A 7,004-nucleotide genomic window follows, 5' to 3' on the forward strand; every position below is an offset into this window, starting at 1 on the left:
ATATTATAATTTATTGTATTATCGATCGTCTTGTTCGCCTTCCTAGCGAGATATAATTATTATCACCACTGACACGACACGATAAGCCCGTTCGTATTATTTAATTTTAATTTTTAACCGTCGAAATTTCGTGTTGCAATTATTACTTTATAGGAACCTGTTTTATACCTGTCATCGGCAGTGTATATTCCGTCAGTTTTGACACACCACTTATTTGTCAGCACAATATTGCGTTATTTTTCTAAATTCATACATCCTTCCGTTCTCATAAAATGCAATCCACCATTATCTCCGGGTCAGTACGCCATCCATCGCCCGTAAGAGGGGATGACCACCATGACAACCACAACCCCGTCGATTCATCGTGGCTGCTCAAAACAGTTTGCTCATCCCCACACACTTTGATTTTGTATAAATATAACTTATATGTATGAACATTCCTTGTTTATAATTTTTAAATATAATTGATTTAATCTAAGTTCACCATTGACAGTGTAGGTGACGCATTCCTGGTTAATATATTCATGTACCTGATAACAGTGTTAACAATATAGTAATAAAAAGAAAAGCGTGTTTTCAAGCCATTATTATAGTGTAATTTTCATTATATTAAAATATTAAATATACCCAAACAGTTTAATAAATTATACATCTAAAGTGAATAGTTTTGAATAAATAATAATATATTACAATACCTATAATATTATGCACCAGTAATTTAATCATAATAATAATCTGTCATTTTGGTATGCATAAAAAACCGCTTGTACCAGGACAAAGAGAAGTTGGGGGCTTTAACTTCCAAAGCTTAAGCTTTTTACACTATAATTCTTATTTTTTAACTGGGATAACGAATTTATGGAGTAGAATAAATAACAATAAAGTCTTAGGTTTATTATAGACATAAAATGCTATGTTCCACGGATTCTTGTAATTTTGAACAAAGATGTAAATATGTTTCGTTTTAGGTATCAATTTAAATTTTAAATTTATTGTATTGGATTGGTTTTTTAATAACAACTTTTCATTCCAAACTACATATTTTAGAAAGAATAATTAATATTTTTAATATTTAATGTTTTGACAAGGTACACTGAATTCATGCGTTTTACCGACTGTCAAAGGAGTTGTACATTATAATGAAGGTTCTCGTGAGGTTTAATCGCCCGGGACAATACCATTATATAAGCCAACATATTTTGCACCAAATGGAAAAGAAAAAACTACACTAGAACTATTTTGTCAGCATAATGGAATGTGAAGTAAACAACTATATAGATGCAATACATGTAATTGTATTTTTACTTACCTTTTACTATATCCTTAATGAACTATTATCATTTATTTTTATATTAAAATATTATTTTAGATTGCAGTACAGTAAATAACACCAGAAAAGTACTGATAAACATTGGTGACAAATCACTTGTTGGAACGGCATCTTGAAATGCCGGAATATGTCGATTAAATAAAATAAATTCCAGTGATTATTTGGTATGCGTGGAGGATCGATTATTGTTTCAAGCTTGGTCGTTTCTGCTAAAGTTTTTGTACAACAAATTCAAGAAATTATGAAAAAAAAATAAATATTATTTTTAGAGGCTCATTGATTTAGAAAAAATGTATGTTCTCTAATAATATAACTATGATTTACGATCTTTACAAAATTGCCGCTGGTAAATATGATAGAAACTTAACAATAAATATGACATCGAATTTCCTCAAAGAACCAACGTAAGTTATGAATAATTCAAACCTTACAAATAATTTGTATGACATATTATGTAACATAAATTAAATCAATTATTGTGCAGGTGGATATGGTTCACTCGAAAAAAGATTATTGTGTATCCTATGGATTTCTTGGTGAAGATATAGCTATTATCGTTTACAAAAAAGAGTTTCTTTTAGTTATTATGTTGTACTTGTTTGTATTGATTGGAATGGCTAATACAACGTAGTCAACGAAGATCAAGGAAAGGTTGGTTTGTAATATTATTTAAATAGGTAATATTATTGTGATTTAATTACAGTGAATGTTTATAAGTTTTGTGCCTGTTCTGTATTGGGTAATACAATATTTAAGCATATTATATACTATTGACTATCACTATCGACAGTTGTCCATTTGTATGTAAAGACCAAATGCCATGAGATTATCTATAAAAGTTTGCATAAATACAATATTTTGGCACGTTATTACCTACAATACATAAATAAAATAAGTGGGCGGTAATAAATTATCTAAACATTAATACGATTAAATCATTGATTTAACAAAATTAACGTAAAATTGTAAACACTGAATATTGAAGGTACATAGGACACTATATAAAATGAAGATTAACTTAAATTATATTAAATTAATGAGACTATTGCACAATATTAGTACAAGAAATAAGAATACAACATTTATTTTTACATATCTATCAAACAAACAATATACAAAGCGAGCGTACGTCAGGTGCCATTTTTTTCATAGGTACTTATTGATTGTATTAGTGCCTCCCATAATTGTAGTTTTTTTTATGAAAAAAAACCAGGGATCGAAACCGGTTTAACCGGTTTTCCAAAAAACCGATTAAAACCGCGGTTTTCTCATTTCTGAACACCGGAACTGGAACCGGAACCAAAAGCTTTGAAACACCGGTTAAAAAACCGTAACCGAAACCTAAGACCTTAAAAAACCGTTTTCAAAACCCAAACCGAAACCATAGAATTGAAAAACCGCTCTTGTACTGTTCTTGAAAAACGGATTAAAATTTAAAACTAATGTCGGTTTCTTTGAATTCCATAAAGTTAATTATATTATTTGTAATTCTACTATTTTTATACGAAGAAATTATTATGTTTGGATTTATTGATAAAAATCCCGATGCAGTTACTGAGTATTACGAAATATTAATATAATATATATTATTACTAAACTTATGATTGAAAATTGAAAATACAAATAATATAGTGTGATGTTATTGTAATATACAATTAAATATTAATGTAATCGAATAATGATCTCAACCATAATATGGCAACATAATATTATGTCGAATGCAAAAGTAGGCATGAGGCACCTAAATTAGGGACAAAATATTCAAGTTAATAACACGAAATTAGTTCTGCTGAACGTTTATTTGTTATATCGTATATTGTACACTAATTATACAAAGTAGCCATATTTCAGGGCTTTAGACTCGGCCCTTATAATAGTTAATAGATAATAAAAATCGAATTTACAGTAATTAGACAGAAAAATAAAATGGAAATTTTTAAAAACCGTTCTTTAAACCGATAAAATATTTGAAAAACCTTTTTTAAAACCGAAACCAAAACCAAAAAATTTAAAAAACCGGTCTTAAAACCTAAACCAAAACCAGAAAATTTAGAAAACCGTTCTCAAGAACTAAAACCGTAACCGTTAAATTTTGAAACGGTTTCGATCCCTGAAAAAAACACATCGTTGTAAAAGTGTAAAACCAATACATTCATTGCACCCTCACAGTCTACAATGCTAAATAAAAATTTCATATTTCAGTATGTTGATGTATGAAATACATTTTTTTGCTTGAAAAGCAATGTCTTAGAAAGTTCAGAAAAAATGCAATTTTAATTTAAATCCGTACCTTAATTATAATTAATAATATTTGCTGGTGACGTATTGATGCCGAGGGAAGCTTATTATCAGCTGAACCGAAATCTATATAAAATCATAAACATCTGATACAAACACTTTTTCACACTCACGCGTTTTGATACAATAATACAAAATATTTATAATTTATAATTATTCCGATTTATTATTAATATATAATAATAATAAATTATTTTTAAACAGTGGCCCGTTGGTAAAGTTCCCGGTATACCACCGGGCCAGTCTGACCCTTATATTGTCATTATCAAAGAAATTAAGATATAAATAAATAAAACTTTACACATATTTTATTTTTAAAATGTTCACTTCATAGTAAACACTCTACAAGTGAGTAGCTCCGTGTAAGTTATCAAAAATACATCGATACATTTATAAAAACATAATATTAGGAGTCTACGAATGTTAAAATAATTGGCACGTGGTCTATGGGAAAAAAAGTTGGGGAATCTCTGGTCTAAACTCGAAAGCTACTTAATTATAATATATATATCTACTATGTGTATATACAAATATTATACGAAATATTTTAATTGAAAATGTGTTTACATGACACCACTAAATATTATAGTTTCAAACCACATTTCCCATATCTTATAGGTACTATATCACATAATATATTTGTAGTAGGTACCTGTACATAATTTGTAATAATAATAAGGTAAATTTATATTGAAATTACTACCCAATAGCAGTCGTATGATACAATGTAGTATAATTATAATATATTTTTAGTTTCAGAACAAGGTGTGGACGAGGGAGACAGTGGTTCAGGCTTATGCTTTTTAGACTCTAATTTGTATTATTTAACCGGAATAGTGAGTGTCAAGGATCAAGAACTAAAAAATTCAATTGCAGTTTTCACAGAAGTTAAGTACCACATTCAATGGATTTTGTGAACAGTATAACCATTTTAACTAAGTCAAATAAAATTAAGGTATCTGTAATTGAAATATATATTAATATATTTTGAATAATAAGTATTTTTCTTATGTGTAACAATTTTTAACAGTTCTTATAATTATTGATCATTAAAATTAATCATAATAGGTACGTATGTACTCATTTTGTATTGTACACACATATATTATATATAAGCTAAATAACACTCACTCACTCAATCACTCAGTTACTCAAAACTTATTAACAATCACTGCAATTAAATCACAATAATATTACAAACCAACCTTTCCTTGATCTCCGTTGATTACGTCGTATTTGCCATTCCAATCAATACAAATAAGTACAACGTAGGTAATAACTAAAATAAACTCTTTCATGTAAACAATTATAGCTATATCTTCAGCATGAAACCCATAGGATCCATAATAACCTTCTTTCGAGTGAATCATATCCAGCTGCACTTTAATTGTTTTAATTTATGTTATATAATATGTCATACAAATTATTTGTAAGCTTTGAATTATTCATAACTTACATTGGTTATTTGAGGAAATTCGAAGTTATTAATTATTGAAAAGTTTCGTTCAAACTTTCCAACTGCAATTTTGTAAAGACGGTAAATTATAGATATATCGTTAGATAACATACCTTTTTTTTTAAATACAACAAGCCTCTAAAAATAATATTTATTTTTTTTTCATTACTTCTTGAATTTTTTGTACAAAGACTTTACCAGAAACGACTAAGTTTGAAGCATTAATTAATCCTCCACGCATATCAAATAATCATTGGATTTTGTTTCATTTAATCGAAATATTCCGGCATTACATGGTGCCGTTCCAACAAGTGCTTTTTCACCATTGTTTATTAATACTTTTAGCAATTAGCTAATTAGCATAACTACCATTTAGGGTACATATTAAATATATTCTATATTATCTGATAGTAGAAGAGGACACATTTCTATAAACGTAAACAAACTATAATCATCATAACCAAAAATCAAACTCATTATATTAAAATTAGTAATTATTAAAACTTACAAATTACAATACAGAACTTACTCAATCATAATTCATTAGAAATCGTAATAAGATGCCGTTCCAACAAATGCTAGTTCATCATTGTACACTCAATGCCTATTTGATTTATTTTATAGTCCTCATTCGTATTTCATTTTTTTATTGGTTTTGTTGTACCATAATTGTTTTAATATAAAATATGTTCATCTATGTTATAAAGAATACAGATACTTTTGTAATATTTAGATTATGTTCAGTTTTATTTTTTTTTTTCATGTTTTTATTTTGTTATAATTTGAAAGATTATAAAAAATATAGTAACATAATAATTAAATATATAATAATAAATAATATAAAAATATGTTTTTTTTCATTTTATAATATTCATACTTACCTTTTTTATAACAATTCTCCCATCACTCAAAAAAAAAAAAACCTATAAATTGCCTTCAACCAAATATACCAATATTGTCCTCAGATATTATATACACAATTGCAATGCCAACCCATCAAATAGGGTAGGTAAATATGTAAATAAATAAAAATAAAAAATTTATATAACAAATGTGTAAAATAAATATATATTGTATGCCTACATAAAAATAATTATAATTGGCATACAATGTAGTCTGTCAAAAAATAGTAACAAATGTAGATATTAAGAAATTATATATTATATTAGATATTACATTTTGCATTATAATTTTACACTTTTTTTGACAAACTCCAATATATTATGCCATTTATAATTATATTGTATTTATTGTTTTATCTTATGCATTTTAGATTCTGAGTGGAACGATGAATGTATTGATTTTACAATGATGTGTGTTTTTTTTTTTATTTTTTTTATTTTTTTTATTTTTTATTTTTTATTTTTTTTTGTGTCTGTCATCACGTTTTAGGACAGTAAAAGTGCTTGGATTTTCTTCAACAGTACCTTTTCTGATAGGAAAGTGAATCTAGTTGGTACTTTGGGGGGTCAAAAGTAAATTTTTTCCAATAGTTTTCAAACGCGCCGTGAAAAACAAAAGAAAAATTAAGGAAAAACGGGAATTTTTACGCAAAATCTGTTTTCGAGAAAATCGATTTTGGTTTTTGGTGTAACTTTAAAACAAATGACCGTAGATATATGAAATTTTGACTGAATGTTTATCTTAGCATTTTCTATACACCATAACATTTTCAAAATATTTTGATTTATTTTGAGCTCTTTACGGACATTTTCATTTTCCATTTTTTTTTAGTTTTTTTTCTAAAAATATCAATAAAATTTTATTTGTTGGATAAAAAAGCTTGAAAATTTAATAGAAGGCTCCTAATATATTGTTTCAAAGGCAGATGAAAAATATTAAAAATCGTTAGTCACAGTTTTTTTTTATAAACATTTAAAGTTCAAAAAATGACAAAATATGGGAAAAATCACGAAAATT

At 26.8% G+C, this 7,004-nt stretch overlaps 1 long non-coding RNA gene across 2 annotated transcripts; it reads left to right on the top strand.

Moving 5' to 3' along the window:
* Window positions 1-1,390: 1,390 nt before the first annotated feature.
* LOC100575535 lies at window positions 1,391-5,544 on the top strand. 2 transcript variants are annotated; one of them, XR_001679279.2, is made up of 3 exons: window positions 1,391-1,734; window positions 1,815-1,985; window positions 4,382-5,544. It is a non-coding gene; the product is annotated as an uncharacterized LOC100575535 (long non-coding RNA). The 2 variants fall into 2 exon arrangements; XR_510594.2 differs by having other exon boundaries at window positions 1,392-1,734; window positions 1,815-1,981.
* Window positions 5,545-7,004: the final 1,460 nt, after the last annotated feature.

The sequence above is a fragment of the Acyrthosiphon pisum genome, chromosome X (assembly GCF_005508785.2).
Source record: "Acyrthosiphon pisum isolate AL4f chromosome X, pea_aphid_22Mar2018_4r6ur, whole genome shotgun sequence".
NCBI classification, from domain to species: Eukaryota; Metazoa; Arthropoda; class Insecta; order Hemiptera; family Aphididae; genus Acyrthosiphon; species Acyrthosiphon pisum.